Genomic DNA, 19,176 nt, shown 5'->3' with positions numbered 1-19,176 from the left:
GCTTAGCTATGCAAACGACTATTGCTAATGCAAAGGAAGGAACGAAGGAGCAGGCGAGTGGGGTGTGTGTGGAATTCGTTTGACTTTCTCCTCTTGCATCGGGACCCGTCAGACCAGAACCAACAGGTTGAAATTAAATCAAAAGAGTTTCCATCTAGACATTAGAAAGTGTTTCTAACAGTTAGAGCGGTTCCTCAGTGGAACAGGCTTCCTCAGGAGGTGGTAAGCTCTCCTTCCCTGGAGGTTTTTAAGCAGAGGCTAGATGGCCATCTGTTAGCAATGCTGATTTTATAATCTTAGGCAGATGATGAGAGGGAGGGCACCTTGGCCATCTTCTGGGCATGAAGTATTGGTCACTGGGGGTGTGGAGGGGGGGAGGTAGTTCAGAATTTCCAGCATTGAGCAGGGGGTCGGACTAGATGACCCTGATGGTCCCTTCCAACTTTATGATTCTATTCTATTATTCTAATAGTCATTTTAAAGGTCAGATTTTAAAAATCAGCATTGAGTGAGGAGCAGAATCGACCCTGCATAAATGGCCTGGGAGTTGTTTTAAGTTGAACATTGGAGTCTTCCCTCACCACTCATCATGCTGTGTATATCATGCAGAAACAGCCCATAAACTCAAAATGCATCTTGTTTTTAATTTCAAGGAGTAATAATTTGAAGGGAAGGCAGGTGGACTCATAACGAAAATGAGCCTTATGAACATGAGCCTGTAGGCTTTAAGAGCCCATTATTTTTTTTAAAGTCAGCAGCAATGCCAGTAATCACAGGTCAGTAATAAAAGGTTCCAGATACACAAACTTGGCCTTATTTTTGCTCCTGACTTAACCCCTGGATCCTGCTTTATTCCCCCAGCCTTGCCAATGACCACCCTATGCCTAGGGTTGCCAACCACCAGGTGAGGCCAGGAGATATCCTAGAATTACAACTGATCTCCAGAGTCCAGACTACAGAGAGAGGCCGTTGGATTATGAGGGCTTTCGTTATGCCCAAATCCTTGTTAAGTTAGCAGAGTGCACAAAGGCTATTGTGTGCAGAAGCAGCCTTTTGTCTATTCAACTAATATACTTCATTTATTGTAGGAAATCCATTTCTGGATAGGATAAAATATAGTTCCTGATCTATTCTAACTAACTAGGATGGAGGGAGATCAAGGACGTGCATCCTTCCTTCATGGTAGCAAGATGAAGAAGACGTGCCTGTGTGTGAGAGGAGGTGAGGAAGAAGCAGGAAGGAAGGACGTTTTCCCTAAGAGGAGCAATCGACACATTAAAGGGATAGTTCAGAGCAGTAGAGAAAGGATGCCCTGGTGTCTTGTCCCCTCTGTCCCTCTGACTCACTAGGAGCCAGCATGGTGTAGTGGTTAAGAGCGGTAGTTTGGAGCAGTGGACTCTGATCTGGAGAACCGGGTTTGATTCCCCACTCCTCCACATGAGTGGTGGAGGCTAATCTGAAGCACCGGGTTGGTTTCCCCACTCCTCCACGTGAAGCCAGCTGGGTGACCTTGGGCTAGTCACAGCTCTCTTAGAGATCTCTCAGCCTCACCTACCTCACAGGGTGTCTATTGTGGGGAGGGGAAGGGAAGGTGTTTGTAAGCTGGTTTGATTCTTTCTTAAGTGGTAGAGAAAGTCGGCATATAAAAAGCAACTCTTCTTCTTCTTCTTCTTGTCCCCCTCTGAAGTCTGAGGTTAAGAGACAGCTTAAAGTCCTTCACTTCCAACATAGGTTCCCCAGGAGAAAATGGCTGCTTTGAGGGTGGGCTTTATGGCATTATACTAGGATTGCCAGCTCCAGGTTGGGAAATACCTGGGAATTTTGGGGGTGGAGACTGAGGAGGGCGGGGTTTGGGGAGGGAAGGGACTTCATGACATAGAGTCCAATGGCCAAAGTGGCCATTTTCTCCAGGGGAACTGATCTCTATCGGCTGGAGATCAGTTGTAATAGCGGGAGATCTCCAGCTACTACCTGGAGGTTGGCAACCCTACATTATACCCTGTTGAACTTCCTCCCCTCCCCAAACCCTGCCCACCCCAGGTTCCACCCCCAAATCTCCAGGAATTTCCCAGTCAGGAGCTGGCAACCCTATGCCTTGCTTAGGGAGCCAGAGTGGTGTAGTGGTTAAGAGCGGCGGATTCTAATCTGGAGAACCGGGTTTGATTCCCCACTCCTCCACATGCAACCTGCCAAGTGACCTTAGGCTAGTCACAGTTCTCTATGAACTCTCTCGGCCCCACCTACCTCACAAGGTGTTTGTTGTGAGGGGAGATGGGAATGTGATTGTAAGCCACTTTGAGACTCCTTAAAGGTAGAGAAAAAGTGAGATATAAAAACCAACTCTTCTTCTTCTGCTTACCTCGGCTACTGATGAAGAAATGACGTTCATCTATGTATCAACTACAAACCTGTGAAGAAATCAGTTCCCCCGAAGGAAACGGATGCTTTGTAGGGTGGACTGTATGGCCATTTATGCAGGGGCAGTTTCCCTCCTGGTCACCCTGCCGACTGCTTTAGAGCTTTGGTTTGGTTATGCTGGCCTTTTCCAACCGTCAAAGGTTGCCTCACTCTCCCCGCATGTTTCCGTGCAACCTCTGCACCTTTTCTGGATTCATGTTTAGCCAGCATCCAGAAAATGGGGGCAAAATGCGCGGAATCATGCAGGGAGAGTGAGGTGATCTCTGAGAGTTGGAAAATGTCAGCATAATCAAAGCAAAGCCCCAAAATAGTTGGTTGAATGACCATGAGGAAACAGCTGTGCATAAATGGACGATGGCATTTTACCCCTCTGAGGTCCCTCCTCTCCCCAATTCCACCTCCCCAGGCTCCACCCCCAAATCTCCAGGAATTTCTCACGCCAGAGTTGGCAAACCTACTTGGGAACTATTGTTCCCGGAAGTTAGGTTGGAGTATACATGAACACCTGGACATGAAGCTGCCTTATACTGACTCAAACCCTTGGTCCATCAAAGTCAGTTTTGTCTCCAGGGTCTCAGGCAGGGGTCTTTCACATCACCTGCTTGCCTAGTCCCTTTAACTGGAGGTGCTGGGGATTGAACCTGGGATCTTCTGCATGCCAAGTAGATGCTCTACCACTGAGCCACAGCACCTCCCCTGACCTGACTTAGGACATAGATAACATTTAGTTGTGACCAAAGAAGAGAGTGCCCTCCTGCTTTTTTACAGCAATTTAGAAGAAATAATTTTAGCTGCTACAATTTCTCATATAAAAGGTACAGGTCCCCTGTGCAAGCACCGTGGGGTGACGTCACATCCCAACGTTTCCAAGGCAGACTTTGTTTGCGGGGTGATTTGCCAGTGCCTTCCCCGGTCATCTTCCCTTTACCCCCAGCAAGCTGGGTACTCATTTCACTCATATGGGGTAAGAAAACCACCTGTTGTGTCCTTGTCAGCTCACCCTATCAACATAAAAAAGTCAGCAGCACCTTCTTGCCAGCATGGTTGCTGTCCACAGCAGTGCATGAACCAGGGAGCTGAGCTTCCAAGGACTTGGACTTCTGACTGAGCATAGAGATGCTGCAGTGTTCGCAAATAAATGTGCAAAAACCAAACATCCCTATGCCCAGTTCCTCTTGAGACGAGCATCCCAGATGTTCACATCAAACATATAAAACAAGCCCTATTTACGGATGGTTATAAACTGAGCGATATAAAATGAGCATTGCTTATGGGTGGTTTTGTGTTTGCACAATTTTTGCATTCAGCACAGATGCTACTTGTGTAGCCACTGTTGGCGCATAATCACAATTCCCCATCTTGCTTCGATTCCGTACGGCCCAGGGTCACCAAAGGCACATCACGCTTCAATTAAATTCAGCCATGATTCTTGTGAGCACATTGTTTTTCATGCATGCTCAAGTTTTACTGGATCAACTACAGTTCCCAGGTGGCAGTACGAGGACACACAAGTGTTTGCAATCCAATGCAGAACACTCAAATTTTGGAGGGAAAAGATAGGAAGTTAGAGAGAGGAGCCACACCTTTTTGCTTCTTCACCCTCTGCCGTTCAATGCAGCCAAAGGAAGCACCATTGTTATAAACCTTTTTTACTTTGGTAGTTTCAGCAGGCCCTGACCTCGACAGCCTAGCCTAGCCCAATCTCCTCAGATCTCAGTCGGCCCTGGCTAGTGTTTGGATGGGAGTCCTCCAAGGAACACCAGGGTCGTGACGTGGAGGCAGGCAGCGGCAAACCACCTCCAAATGTGTCTTGCCTTGAAAGCTCTACGAGGTCACCATAAGTCAGCTGTGACTTGACAGCACTAGTTTCCACCATCAGTTGAGGCAGAGAGCAGACAAGAGGAGGGGACCCCAGTGCAGCAAAGCAAGATGATGATACACATTTGCAAAAAACTATTTCAATTACAAGCAGCCGTTTTTCAGTTGCCTGAGGGTGCCGCTCTCAGTTTGTGATCAAATTGTGGCAATGTGTCATGTTAATACGTATGCTATGCTGCTAGAGCTCTTACTTTTAGGTTCTGGGTGGTTCAATCCTAGTGCATTGGTTGCCCTGACCTGGATGGATCTGGTCAGATCTTGGAAGCTAAGCATGGTTTGCCCTGGTTAGGAGACCACCAAGGAAGTCCAGGATTGCTAAGCAGAGGGAGGCGTTGGCAGACCACCTCTGAACCACTTCCTTTGATACCCCTACAGGATTGCCATAAGTTTGTTTGTGACGTGACAGCACTTAATTATTGTTCTGACTGGGATGCCCCAGGCTAGCACGATCTCGTCAGATCTCTGAAGCTAAGCATGGTCAGCCCTGGGTAGTAGAATCATAAAGTTGGAAGGGACCACCAGGGTCAGCTAGTCCAACCCGCTGCACAATGCCGGACATTCACAACTACCTCCCCACCCTCCCCAGGGACATCTGCTCCATGCACAGAAGATGTGGAAAAAACCCTCCAGGATCCCTAGCCAACCTGGCCTGGAGGAAAATTGCTTCCTGACCCCAAAGTGGCGATTGGCATTTCCCTGGGCATGTAGGAAGGGCCACAAGAGCCAAACACTGACCCAACCCTTCCTGCCCTCCCTTTCATGATCTGCCTAAGGTCACAGAATCAGCATTGCTGACAGATGGCCATCTAGCCTCTGCTTAAAAACCTCCAGGGAAGGAGAGCTCACCCCCTCCTGAGGAAGCCTGTTCCACTGAGGAACCGCTCTGACTGTCAGTAAGTTCTTCCTAATGTATAGTACTTGGATGGGAGATAGGGCTGCAAACCTCCAGGTAGTAGCTGGAGATCTCCTGCTATCACAACTGATCTCCCGCCGATAGAGATCAGTTCACCTGGAGAAAACGGGCGTTTTGGCAATTGGACTCTATGGCATTGAAGTCCCTCCCCTCCCCAAACTCCACCCACCTCAGGCTCTGCCCCTAAAACCTCCCGCCGGTGGCAAAGAGGGATCTGGCCACCCTACCATCGACCCAAATGTAGACAGATGGATAAATGTATAAGGATTACCTGAATTTGGTTTCCATCTTCCTTCCCTGTCCTCCCCCCCCCCTTTGTGTTGGGTCAATTAGATTGTAAGGTCATTACCTTCTATTGAAAACTGCCTCAAGCTCATCAGCAGTATGTAAATGTAGAAAATCAATAAATAAACAGATTTAAATGTAGATATTGATGAGGTCTGGGGGAAAAAAAGGAAATTCACGTTTATGTCACATGAAAAGGTAGATTATGCTAAAAGAATGAACATGCAAATTTGCTTATATTTGCATCTATTAGTAATGTGTTTTGTTTGTGCACGCTGTAGAATGGGACCTGCACCTACCTGGAACACTAAAGTGCCACCTTCTGGCCAGTGGAGGAACTGCTCTGCTTTCTGAAATTTCAACAGACTCAGGTCCTTTATGCATGGGTTATTTGACTCAAGTTCACACACACACACACACACACACACACACACACACACACACACACACACGGTCTGCTCAGAAGCAAGTCCTGTGACATTCAATGGGGTCATTTATGCATGGGAGGTTTACCTGAGGCTCCTTACTTGCTGGACCCATGCTGGATTCCTGTTGGGAATGTCTGCACCGGCAGTCTCCAAACTCAAAACAAGTCCCCGCCCCTTTCAATGCTGCTTTGTAATTGGCTTACTTTGTAGAGCGAGAGAAAAGGGGAAGGGGAAGGGGAGATTTGCGGCTCCATGGTACAATTGGGGATTCGAACCTAAGTCTGGCTCTCCGTAAGCAAGAAAGAAGGTTACCCCCCCCCCTGTACCAAATGATGCCTTTATGGCCACCCAAAGCCCAAGATTGTTTTTGAGAATCTGAGCTAACATGCTGTATCTTGTTTCCTATTCCTTCCAATGGAGCTGGTGGTGGGTCGTGCCCTCAGTTTGCTTCATTTGCATGTGAGGATGCCAAAGCAGTATGGAGCGTCTCACATTTGGCTCAGGCTTGTTTGGAGACTGACGCACGCTTCCTTTGCTTCATGCTTGCTTTTCCCCTCTCTTCTTTGCAAAACTGGGCCAACACCTAACTGTGCGGGTATTTGTGATTCGGTGTTTGGTTGCTATGGTGACACAAGCCAGATAAATACCTTGTCAAAGACTGAATGTGACTTGGGCGGCACTTATGCCTGGCTGCTCAAACTCTGCCGGCAATGGGTGGGAAAGAGTTAACCGCAGACACACTATGCGCACGTACCCAAGGCATTTGAAGCTTGCTTAAGACAAGGAGTAAAAGCAACTTAATCCAGCCAGACCCTTCGAAGTTAATGGGCCTAGGAATCTAAGAAGTCCGTTTTAGGGGGAATTGGCTCAATGGTAGAGCATCTACATGTCTTGCAGAAGGTCCCAGGTTCAATCCCTGGCATCTCCACTTACAAAAAGAATTAGGTAGTAGGTGATATGAAAGACCTCTGACTAGGGTTGCCAGCAGCGGCTCTTTGCCAGCAGCGGGAGGATTTTGGGGTGGAGCCTAAGGAGGGCAGGATTCGGAGAGGGGAGGGACTTCACTGCCATAGAGTCCAATTGCCAAAGCAGCCATTTTCTCCACGTGAACTGTTCTCTGTATCAGCTGGAGATCAGTTGTAATAGCAGGAGATCTCCTGCCACCCCCTGGAGGTTAACACCAACAAAAATAAACATCTCTGTACTGTTACCATAGGTTAGGAAATTAGTACAAGAATGTGCTAGAATATCTGCAAAAATAGTTTGTATTGGAAAACCAAACAAACAACAACAGCAAGTGCTATTTACAGAAGTGACAATTCACATCAGTGAAGTGCTATGTACATAAATTGCCATAAGCATATACAGCAATCTAGGCATATGTATTTTTCGTATCCTGAATGCAGGTAGATGTTCAATGGATGTTCATGTTACTGAAGAATAAGGTGGGATGCTGGGATACGATCGTTTCGAAGTCTTCTTCAGTCCCACATCTACATAAAAGTACACAATACACAATGTTCTAAACTATCCATACAATAATCAATTACTGGTATACATCGTATTACAATAAAAAAATGTTACTCACATTTCACCATAGATGTATATATTCACTTCAATGAAAATTAACATATCCTCATATGGATACATGGTAGACCATGCATCCATATGAGGTAAGGCCTGGAGACCTCCCGCTATTACAATTAATCTCCAGGCAATAAACACATTTGTGCAGTAGAGAAACACACATCTGTTACTCCATTTTAAGATTGGCCACATCTTTCAATTAAGCAGAGGCTGAAGGACCGGGAACTTGGGTTCTGCCCACCATGTCACTGCCACGCCAGTCCAGGAAGAGGCAAAAGCCTCTTTAACCCCATCCTCCCTGGTATGAACATCAACGAAGACTAAGGTTGCCAACCTCCAGGTACTAGCAGGAGATCTGCTGCTATTACAACTGGTCTCCAGGTGACAGCGATCAGTTCCCTTGGAGAAAATGGCTGCTTTGGCCATTGGACTCTATGGCATTGAAGTCCCTCTCCTCCCCAGACCCCGCCCTCCTCAGGTTCCGCCGCCAAAACCTCTCACCGGTGGCGAAGAGGGACCTGGCAACACTAACGAAGACTCTGGCGCCCAATGTGAGCCTTGTGGTTCCCTGTGAGAGGCCCTGTTGTGGTTCCTACAGGGCGGGAGGCCTCAAAGAGCCCTTTGTGAGTGCCTTAGTCCATAGCTCTCTGTCCACAAGAAGGCCACTCTGATCAAGCCTTGGTCTTGTCTACATTGGAGAGGAAGGGGTAAATAAAGAGTCCTTTGCCCTCCTCACAGCTCATTCATGAAAGAAGACATGAACACATGCAGTGCAGCTGCCTTAAACTCAATCGGACGTTTGGTCCATCAAGGTCAGTATTGTCTACTCAAACTGGCAGCGGCTCTCCAGGGTCTCAGGCAGAGAAAGGTCTTTCCCATCACCTACCTACCTTGTCCCTTTAACTGGAGATGCCGGGGATTGAACCTGGGACCTTCTGCATGACAAAGAGGCTCTTCCACTGAGCCACAGCCCCTCACCCCAAAACTTGTGGTAGGGTATGAGCTTTCGTGAATTACAGCTCACTTCTTCAGATGTGTTCATTCTGACAAGAACACCTTATACTGAATCAGACCCTCGGTCCATCAAAGTCAGTGTGGTCTACTCAGTCTGGCAGCAGTTTTGCAGGGTCTCAGGGTGAGGTCTTTTCCATCACCTGCTGCCTGGTCTTTTTAAACTGGAGATGCCAGGGATTGAACCTGGGACCGTCCACATGCAACGCATGGGCTGTAGCACAGAAGCACAGCCCCTCCCCTTATTAGGTTGACTTAAAAGGCAAATGCGATCTTGAGCTGTATCAACAAAGTTAGAGTGTCCAGATCATGCGAAGTGCTGGTATCGCTTTACTCTGCTCGGGTTAGACCTTAACTAGAGTACAGTGTTCAGTTTTGGGCACCACAATTTAAGAAAGATGTAGACAAGCTGGAACGTGTCCAGAGAAGGGCAACAAAGATGGTGAAGGGTCAGGAGATCAAGTCCTATGAGGAAAGGTTGAAGGAGCTGGGTATGTTTAGCCTGAAGAGGAGAAGACTGAGAGGGGATATGATAACCATGTTAAAGTACTTGAAGGGCTATCATATAGAGGATGGTGCCAAGTTGTTTTCTGTTGCCCCAGAAGGTTGGACCAGAAACAATGGGTTGAAATTAAATCAAAAGAGTTTCTGTCTAAACATTAGGAAGAATTTTCTAACAGTTAGAGAGATTCCTCAGTGGAACAGGCTTCCTTGGGAGGTGGTCAGCTCTCCCTTCCCTGGAGGTTTTTAAGAAGAGGTTAGATGGCCATCTGTCAGCAATGCTGATTCTATAACCTTAAGCAAATGATGAGAGGAAAGCCATCTTGGCCATCTTCTGGGCATGTAGTAGGTGTCACTGGGGGTGTGGGGGGAGGGTAGTGTAAATTTCCTGCGTTGTGCAGGGGGTTGGACTAGATGACCCTGGTGGTACCTTCCAACTCCATGATTCTTTGATTCTATTATTCTATCTCCAGATGACAGAGATAACTTCCCTTGGAGAAAATGGCTGCTTTGGAGGCTGGACTCTTTGGCACTGTACCCTGCTGAGGCCCCTCCTACATCCCTCCCCAGGCTCCACCCCCAAATCCCCAGGGATTTTCCAAACTAGAGCTGGCAACCCTAGTGCAGATTGAGTCCCTGGGCTGCCAGTTGCCAAGGTTGCCAACTCTGGGTTGGGAAATTCCTGGAGATCTGGAAGTAATGTTTGGGGAGGGTTGCATTGGAGAGGAGGGACTTCAGCAGGGTATAATGCCAAAGAGTCCACTCTCCAAAGCAGCTGTTTTCTCCAGGGGAACTGATCTGTGTAGTCTGGAAAATGGCTGTAATTCCGGGCGATCTCCAGGCCCCACCTGGAGGATGGCAACTCTAGCCCTGCCCCATCTGTCCTAATAATCCAAAATGGATGGGAAGGGCCAGCTGAAGCCATCCCTCCATCACCATCCAGGGGTAGGGTTGCCAACCTCCAGATGGTGGCTGGAGATCTGCTATTGCAACTGATCTCCAGGCAACAGAGATTAGTTCCCCTGGAGAAAATGGCCACTTTGGACTCTATGGCACTGAAGTCCCTCCCCTCTCCAATCCCTGCCCTCTTCAGGCTCCACCCCCAAAATCTCCAGGTATTTCCTGATCCGGAGCTGGTAACCCTATCCAGGGTGGCTATTTTGAGTGCCAGGGCGCCCCGAGGCTGCTCGCTCAGCTACTGCGAGAAACAGCTGCATCAAGCTGAGCCCCGGTTTCATTTGCGATTTTGTTTGCCCGCTGCTGTACGGGATGGAAGCTGCTCTTAGGATGGGGGAGAGAACCAGAGGAAATAACCGTCAACCAGAAAACTTGCCAGCAGATGAGAGGCTTCTTTGATTGCTTACATTCAAAAAGAAGAGAAAATGGATAAGGTAATGAGTATTTACTCTTCCCTTCACAGTTCCTTTAATGTCATCTTGCTCCTAATTGCCACAGCTGACAACCATCTTCCCAGGCACAATCAAAGGGCCACTCCGCACTGCCGCTCACTCGGCGTGGTCTCGATTCTCCTTCCCCGACCAAACGTCCCATGGTTCACCTTCAGGTTCGTTTCTGATCCCCGGGTGTGCAAGACCCCGATCTTCCTTGGCAACTTCATGGAACAAGAGAGAGACGCGCCCCCTGCCCTCACCAGGTCGGCATTCTGCAAAAAGCCCTCCTCTCCCTGACGTCCCAGCCCCATCTCCTCATCGGCAAGGGCGGTGTGTTGCAAGAAACGGCATATGCCGTGACAGATGTTGTCGAATCAATCCAGGGTAATGATGAGAGAACGAAATGACTCTTCCGCCATCGCTGAGTTGGAATGGGCTTGTGGTAGCAGAGGGAAAGGAAACGGGCTGAGGGCAGATGAGGGGAAATCGAATCCAGGCACAGCGATACGTACCTGGCCTGTTTCATTTTGCCTGAAGAAGAAGAGTTGTTTTTTATATGCTTTCTCTACCACTTAAGGAAGAATCAAACTGGATTACAATCTCCTTCCCTTCCTCTCCCCACAACAGACTCCCTGTGAGGTAGGTGGGGCTGAGAAAGCTCTAGGAGAGCTGTGACTAGGTCACCCAGCTGGCTTCATGTGGAGGAGTGGGGAAACCAACTCGATTCACCAGATTAGAGTCCACTGCTCCAAAGCACCGCTCTTAACCACGACACCATGCTGGCTCTCTGCTGTGAGGGCTGTGGCCCAGATCACACTCCTTAATCCTGGAGAAAAACCCTGAAAGTAGAGAGAAGAGGGGCTGTGGCTCTGTGGCAGAGCATCTGCTTGGCATGCAGAAAGTCCCAGGTTCAATCCCCAGCATCTCCAGCTAAGAGGACCAGGCAGTAGATGATGGGAAAGACCTCCACCTGAGACTCTGGAGAGCCACTGCCAGTCTGAGTAGACAAGACTGACCTTGATGGATCGAGGGTCTCATTTAGTATGAATGAGGAAGCATCATGTGTTCATCACCTGGGACCAGTGCTGGTGTAACATTACCGAAGGTCAAAGATATGGCTGGTGGGCTGCAGGGAAGTTCACATTCAAGAGGGCGAGGGCCATGGTTCAGTGGATGAGCCTCTGTTTGGCATGCAGAAGGTCCCAGGTTCAAACCCCAGCATCTCCAGCTAAAAGGATCAGGCAGTAGGTGATGTGAAAGACCTCTGCCTGAGACACCTGGAGAGCCGCTGCCAGTCTGAGTAGACAATACTGACCTTGACTGGCCAAGGGTTTGACTCAGGATAAGGCAGCTTCATGTGTTCATGAAATACCTGGAATGGATGGATTTGGAGGGGGCTGTGGCTCAGTGAAAAATAATTGGCTTGGCATGCAAAAGGTCCCAGGTTCAATCCTCAGCAGCTCCAGTGAAAAAGCTCAGGTAGAAGCTGATTTGAAAGACCTCCACCTGAGACTCTGGAGAGTTGCTGTCAGACAGAGGAGACAGTATTGACCTTGATTGAACAATGGTCTGACTCAGATGGCTCTTGAAGTCTCCACAAGTCACATGGTGAGGGGCTGTGGCTCAGAGGAACAGCCTCTGCTTGGCATGCAGAAGGTCCCAGGTTCAATCCCCAACATCTCTAGTTAAAAGAATCTGCCAATGGCGATGTGAAAGACCTCAGCCTGAGACCCTGAAGAGCTCTGCTAGTTGAGTAGACAGTACTGACCTTGATTGGTCATTGGTCTGATTCAATATCAGGCAGCTTACAAGTGTGTCCATGTGTTTAGCATCTTTTCAAGGCCCACAAGGGTGTGTGGGGTCAAAGTCCAGTGGAAGCAAACCCCAAAGATGATGGTAATGGTGCCTCAGGCAGGCAGGAAGACCTGACTTCTCTTCTGCTTAGAGCAGCCACATCTTTCCAAGGCCAGGAGGATACAGCTGAGACCCACCAAGCATGGTTTACATCTCTGGAAAGTTATTGAAAATGTAAAGAAGAGTGGGAAAAAGGACCACCAGCAGTGGCCACAGCGGAACAAGCTGGGGGCTAACTTGCTGTGGCTTGATAGTAAAGCATCTGCTTTGCATGCAGAAGGTCCCAGGTTCGATCCCTGGCATCTCCAGTTAAAAGAACCATGCAGTAGGTGATGTGAAAGACCTCCATCGGAGACTCTGCTGTCAGAGGAGACACTTGTGAACTTGATAAACCAAAGGCAATGTTGTGTGTTCAACTTCAGCCTTGCATGGGTTAATTCCTTTTATTTACTAGCACACCTTCGGCATCGTACAAAGTAAAAATACACCAGGAGCTCCTTTAAGTAGTTTATTAAACTGTATCAAGTGATTCTGTCCCTGCATACTTAGCAGAACAAGTACTTCCTTGGATCTAGGGCTGTGCATAGCGGTAAACCCAAACTGAAAATAAAACCGAAAATAGACATTTCAGCGTATATATTAGATATTCGGCTTTTTCGGGTCTCGATTTTTCGCCTTTGCTCAGATGCACGACTCTGTCCCTTCTCCCATTTTTCTATCTTTGACTGGTTTTGTTTGAGCGGGGGCCCTTTTGAGGCTGTGTAATCAGAGCCACCTTGGTCTGACCAACTTTCCAGGTCCATCACCCAACAGAAGATTAATTTGTATTTATTTATTTTGTTGGATTTTTATCCCACCCTCATCCCCAGTCACAGCCGGGCTCAGGGCGGCTACCAACAAGTATGAACATGCAAACACAATAAAACCATAAAATACATACTCCAATAAATATACATTCAGCAACTCTAAAAACAATAGTTAAAAAGTCCAAAAATGGCACTCGTCACTAGAGTACAGCCACCACCACATAACATAACAAGGCAGTCATCCCTTCCCCTGGATAGCAGAAGAGTCATTAAAAGACGGGGTTCACCTAGTCTTTTAGTTGGAGGGATATACCCTCCAACTAAAAGCACCAGCTTCAACAGCTGCTGATCGGGCTTCTGAAGAAGACTCCCTCACCTGCATGGATGAGCAATCTCCTTCAGAAGAGCTGCCATGGTCGAGACTTCGTCTGGCTCTGATATCGCCACCGCCACCCCTTATGAAAACCTGCTTTCAAACTGAAGGTCGCTCTGAGTAGGGGCTTCGTTTACTTGCACTGTGACCATTTCTTGAAATTGGATTTTTGATGACTATATTAAAGGACTGTGCACAGGATGTCATTTGCCACCAAAATAAATGTGTTCTGTGTCTTATTTTTCTTGCATTTAAGCTGTTTCCCTCAATTTGGAAACGAATTGCATGGACATCATGCAAAGCGACCCAGATACGAATGGAGTCGCCATATTCAGAGGTGCCAGCCTGCCAGTTGGCTCTTTCTGCCAGTTCTTGGGAATGCTGACCTTCTGAACCTGAAAACCGATTGACAGCTTGGCTCTCACAAATGCCTGGAGGATGGGAGTGATCTCTTTGTGGGCCCATAAAATGTGACACACACACACCCCGGTCTCAAACTTCACCAAACTTCGGTGTCTGTAAGGAGAGTCCTCTGCTGCTAAGCTGCAAATATTGATGATTGTACCTATAAATTCCATAGCTATAATGGACCCGGATTTTTTCAGGAAACCCAGAAATAAAGCCAAATACTTATTTATCGGTATGGATATTTGGCTTATTTCGGTTTTCCGGGTTGGGGGGAAACGGGGTCATTAACCCTGAAATTTAACAGGATTCTTTTTTTTTGCACACCCCTACTAGGATCTGATGTACCTTTGAAACCACCTTAGATCAAGACACAACATTGGTTCATCTAGCTCAGTGCTTTCTCCTCTGATTGGTAGTGGCCATCCATAGACTAATGCAGAGATCTAGCCTAAATCTGCTCCCTGAGACCTTTCAAACTAAAGATGTCAGAGAAAGAGCCTGGGACCTTCTGCATGGAAAACCCCCAAGTCTTCATGTGAATCCCAGCAGCTCAACTGGAAACTCACCTCCTGTAGAGCACCATCCTCCTTCTTTCCACCGCGGCAAGTAGGGTTGCCCACCTTCGGGTGGGATCTGGAGATCTCCCAGAATTACTACTAATCTCCAGACTACCGAGATCAATTCCCTCTGGAGAAAATGGCAGCTTCAGAGAGTGGATTCTATGGCATTACACTCTGCTGAAGTCCCTCACCTCCCCAAACCCCACCCTTCCCAGGCTCCACTCCCAAATCCCCAGAATTCCCCCACCCAGAGTTGGCAACCCTATCTGCAAGAGAGGGAGAGTCCTAAGAAAACAGGGGGTGAGGATTGCAACCCCCATCGCTGATGCTAAAATGCAATTTAAAAAATCCTGTATTCCTGGTGCTGATCAGACAGAATTTTGGGGAAAAGTTTCTGCTCCAGCTCTCTAATGGTTTCATTTTTATCCCTCTCTTCCTCCAGGTAGCTCAGGGCAGCCTATATGATCCTCTCCTCCTCCGTTTATTCTCACAGGTAGCTCAAACCGATTAGAGCTGCTGTCCCAGGATCAGCCCAGGAAAAATGTGAACCCCGGTCTTCTCCACCCGACCCTCTAACCCAGCATTTCTCAACCAGGGTTCCCCATAACCCTAGGGTTCCACGAGAAATCACTAGGGGTTCCACGAGAAAAAGTGATGAATAGGCTAATAATATGTAAATCATATTAAATCATATGTAATCATATGTAGGGGTTCCCTGAGACATGAATATCATTTCAATGGTTCCACAAGGGTAAAAAGGTTGAGAAATGCTGCTCTAACCACTTCCCCATGCTGCCCTTCTTTTCCTCCCCAAATGAGCCTTTTTGACCAGACAGATCACCCATTCAGCCAAGGCAGAGGGCAGCAGCTTGAGTCTCCGTGCAAGTTATGAGCACTGGAATTTTTTTCACCAAAATTAAAGGACCTCCGCAGCTTTCAAACCATCTTGTTCAACATGCGTATTACGGAAAATTCGGCACATAGTCCTGACAGCAGTGTGGTCCAATTCCTTTATGAGCATTTAACGATGTAGATTGTGGCTTCCCCCCCTTCCTTTTATGATCTCTCTGTGTTATTATGCTTGGCTCCCTGCTGTGCCATCCAGCGCCTGAAAGCCAAATTAATCTGTGTTTTCTTTTCCCAGCGTCATTAGGAAAATGACTTGTAAATATAGTCCCCCATTCTACATTGTCGAGTCAGGTCCCCCCCACCCCCGTAAATGTTTGGTTCGTGTTGTTTGCAGAGACCGGTCCTACATCCGTTGCATGAAAGACTTTAGGAGCAGAGACTCCAGCAATAATAAGAATTTGCCTTTGGCTGGGAGAAAATTCAGTAGAGCTTTTTTTTTTTTTTTGTAGCATCTATTTGAGGAGGGGGGATGTTGGGATATGCAAAATGGTTTCTGTTCTTTCTGCATTTTTCAGCTTTTATCTGCCACTTGGTCTCAGAATCGTATAGTTGGAAGGGGCCATACAGGCCATCTAGTCCAACCCCCTGCTTAATGCAGGATCAGCCATCCCTGACAAGTGCTTGTCCAGCCTCTGCTTAAAGACTGCCAGGGGGGGGGGGGGACTCAACACCTCCCTAGGCAGCTGATTCCACTGTCAAACAACTCTTACTGTAAAAACGTTTCCCCTAATATCCAGCCAGCACTAATATCCAGCCAGCACCCCTTCTGGATGCACACCTTAACGTGGTGAGGGGGTTTGTGTGTGTCAGGGAAGCTGAGAGCAATACCGTAAGGGGTCTAGACTGTTATCAAGAGACTAAACTCCTAGCAGAGTCACTCAAGATGGAATGGTCACAGCTGAGACACCAGACGAAGATGCATCCACCCCCTTAAGGGATCAATGGCCACATCCGCAGAAGAGAACAGGCAGTTCCAATGGGGATGAGGGCACAGGAATCCCTGAAGGTTAGCTACTGGGCAGCAGCAGTAGTGGAAGGTGACACTGGCGGAAGATCTTTCGTAGACAACGGCAGTGCCACTACAGCTAACCCTGGTTAGTACTGCGCAGAAGAAGGCACTAGTAAACCACTTCTGACCAACCTTTACCTTGAAAACCCTATGATGAGACAATCCAAAATGGAAAAAGTAATAGTGCTGGAAGATGGGACCCCCAGGTCGGATGGCACTCAATCTGCTACTGGGGTAGAGCAGAGGACAAGTACTAGTAGCACAGTTCTTAATGATGCGATTGGACTAAAGCCGAAAGGATGTTCAGTGGTTGACATGAATAGATGCAAAAGGAAAGTCCGAAGCTGTTCGACGCATATAATAGGAACATGGAATGTGAGAAGTATGAATCAGGGTAAGCTTGAAATTATTAAACAAGAAATGGAACGTATGGACATTTCAGTCCTGGGAGTAAGTCAATTAAAGTGGACTGGATTAGGACATTTTCAATCAGAAAATTACAAAGTGTTTTATTCAGGGAATGACAAAAAGAGAAGAAACGGAGTTGCTTTAATAGTGAGGCAAGATGTAGCAAAGGCAGTCAGGAGCTATAATGCAAAGTCTGACCGAATAATATCAATCAGATTTCAGAGAAAGCCGATCAACATAAGCATCATTCAAGTTTATGCCCCAACTACAGATGCTGATGAGGAAGAAATTGAAAGTTTTTATGCCAGTGTTCAGGAAGAAATTGACCACACACCTAAACAAGATATGCTGATAATCATAGGTGATTGGAACGCAAAAGTAGGAAACAAAGCAGAATCAAATGTTGCTGGCAGATTTGGGCTAGGAGCATGGAATGAAGCAGGAGAACACCTCGTAGAATTCTGTGAAGACAACAATCTGTCCATTGCAAACACATGTTTCAGGCAACCAAATAGGCGATTGTATACATGGACATCACCAGACGGCCAGTATAGAAATCAAATAGATTATATAATTGGAAGCAGAAGATGGAGAAGCTCTATTCTCTCGGCCAAAACAAGACCAGGAGCCGACTGCGGTACAGATCATGAATTGTTAATATCGAAAATCAAGATAAAGCTTAAGAAAAACACCAAAACATTCATAGCACCAAAATACAATCTAAGCAATATTCCGGAAGAGTTTAAAGACCATGTAAGGAACAGATTTGCATTACTGAGTTCAAGTGAATGTAAACCTGAAGAACTATGGGTAGAAACTAGAGATATTATCAAGAAAGAATGTGCAAAGACCATTCCTGTAGCCAAAAGAAAAGAAAAACCTCGATGGATGTCTGAGGAAACTCTTAAAATTGCCAGATATAGACGAGAAGCAAAAGTAGAAGGTGACAGAAATAGAATCAAAAGTCTAAATGCAATGTTCCAGCGACTTGCACGTAGAGACAAAGAGACCTATTATAATAACCAGTGTAAAGAAATAGAAGAGAACAACAAAAAAGGAAGAACAAGAGATCTGTTCCACAAGATCCAAGAAATTAAAGGGAAATTTAAAGCAAGGTTAGGCATGCTGAAAGATCAGCAGGGAAATACATTAACTGAACAGGACAAAATAAAGAAAAGGTGGGAACAATACACTGAAGAACTATACAGAAAAAGGATAAAAGATTATTTACAAGAAGAATCTTTTGAAGAAGAACCTACAGTTTTAGAAAGTGAAGTGAAAGCTGCATTGAGAGTAATCGGGAGAAACAAATCACCAGAAGAAGATGGGATATCAATAGAGCTATTCCAAGCCACAGAAATGGAGTCCATCAAAATCTTGACAAGAATATGTCAACAGATATGGAAAACAAAACAATGGCCCACAGATTGGAAATGATCCATTTACATTCCAATTCCCAAGAAAGGAGACATCAAAGATCGCAGCAACTATCGGACCGCATTAATTTCTCATGCAAGTAAAGTGATGCTCAAAATCTTACAGGAAAGGCTGTTACCATATATGGAACGAGAAATGCCTGATGTTCAAGAACATATAATTAGGAAAGCAGGATTAGATTTAGATGAAGGTGGGGACTTTTCTCTCACAGTAAGCACTACAAAGCAGCATTTCAAGGGGTGGGACTTGACTTGAGCTTGGACACTGCTGGTGCAGAGATTCCCAACAGGGAAGTGTGGGCCCAGCAAACAACGAACCTCAGGTAAAATTCCCATGCATAAACAACCCATAACTCAGCTGCAACCTGATAGCCCTTTCTGCCACCAACAGTTTGGGGATAATCATCAGCACCAGCAGAAAGATGACATCCAATTTGGGAATCAAACCTACCAGCCTGCCACAGAATCCCTGGTGGTAAAATGCTATTCTTGTTTATTTAATTATTCCATTACACTTTCCTGCCTCTCAAGGGCATTCACGGAGACTCAAAACAAGCATTTATTTAAAAAAATTAATGTGTTCAAACATTAATGCTGTGTTGGTAGAATCATGACAGTTACCAGCAAATTCTGGTCATAAGGGAAAGTTCTGCCGCATTGACTTGGGGGTTGAGTTTTCAAACCCATTTCGATAGGGTTGCCAGGTCCCTCTTTGCCACTGGCAGGAGTTTTTTTGGGTGGAACCTGAGGAGGGCGGGGTTTGGGGAGGGGAGGGATTTCAATGCCATAGAGTCCAATTGCCAAAGTGGCCATTTTCTCCAGGTGAACTGATCTCTATTGGCTGGAGATCAGTTGTAATAGCAGGAGATCTCCAGCTAGTACCTGAAGGTTGGCAACCCTACATTTCGAGCATTCGGCCCAAATCATTTGCTGATTGCGATTCAATTGCAATCATGCACAGGGACCTGGGACTTCTCAGTAGCCTCGAGATCCTACGGTTA

The sequence above is a fragment of the Euleptes europaea genome, chromosome 9 (genome assembly GCF_029931775.1).
Source record: "Euleptes europaea isolate rEulEur1 chromosome 9, rEulEur1.hap1, whole genome shotgun sequence".
Lineage (NCBI taxonomy): Eukaryota > Metazoa > Chordata > Lepidosauria > Squamata > Sphaerodactylidae > Euleptes > Euleptes europaea.
This window is presented reverse-complemented; position numbering follows the sequence as displayed.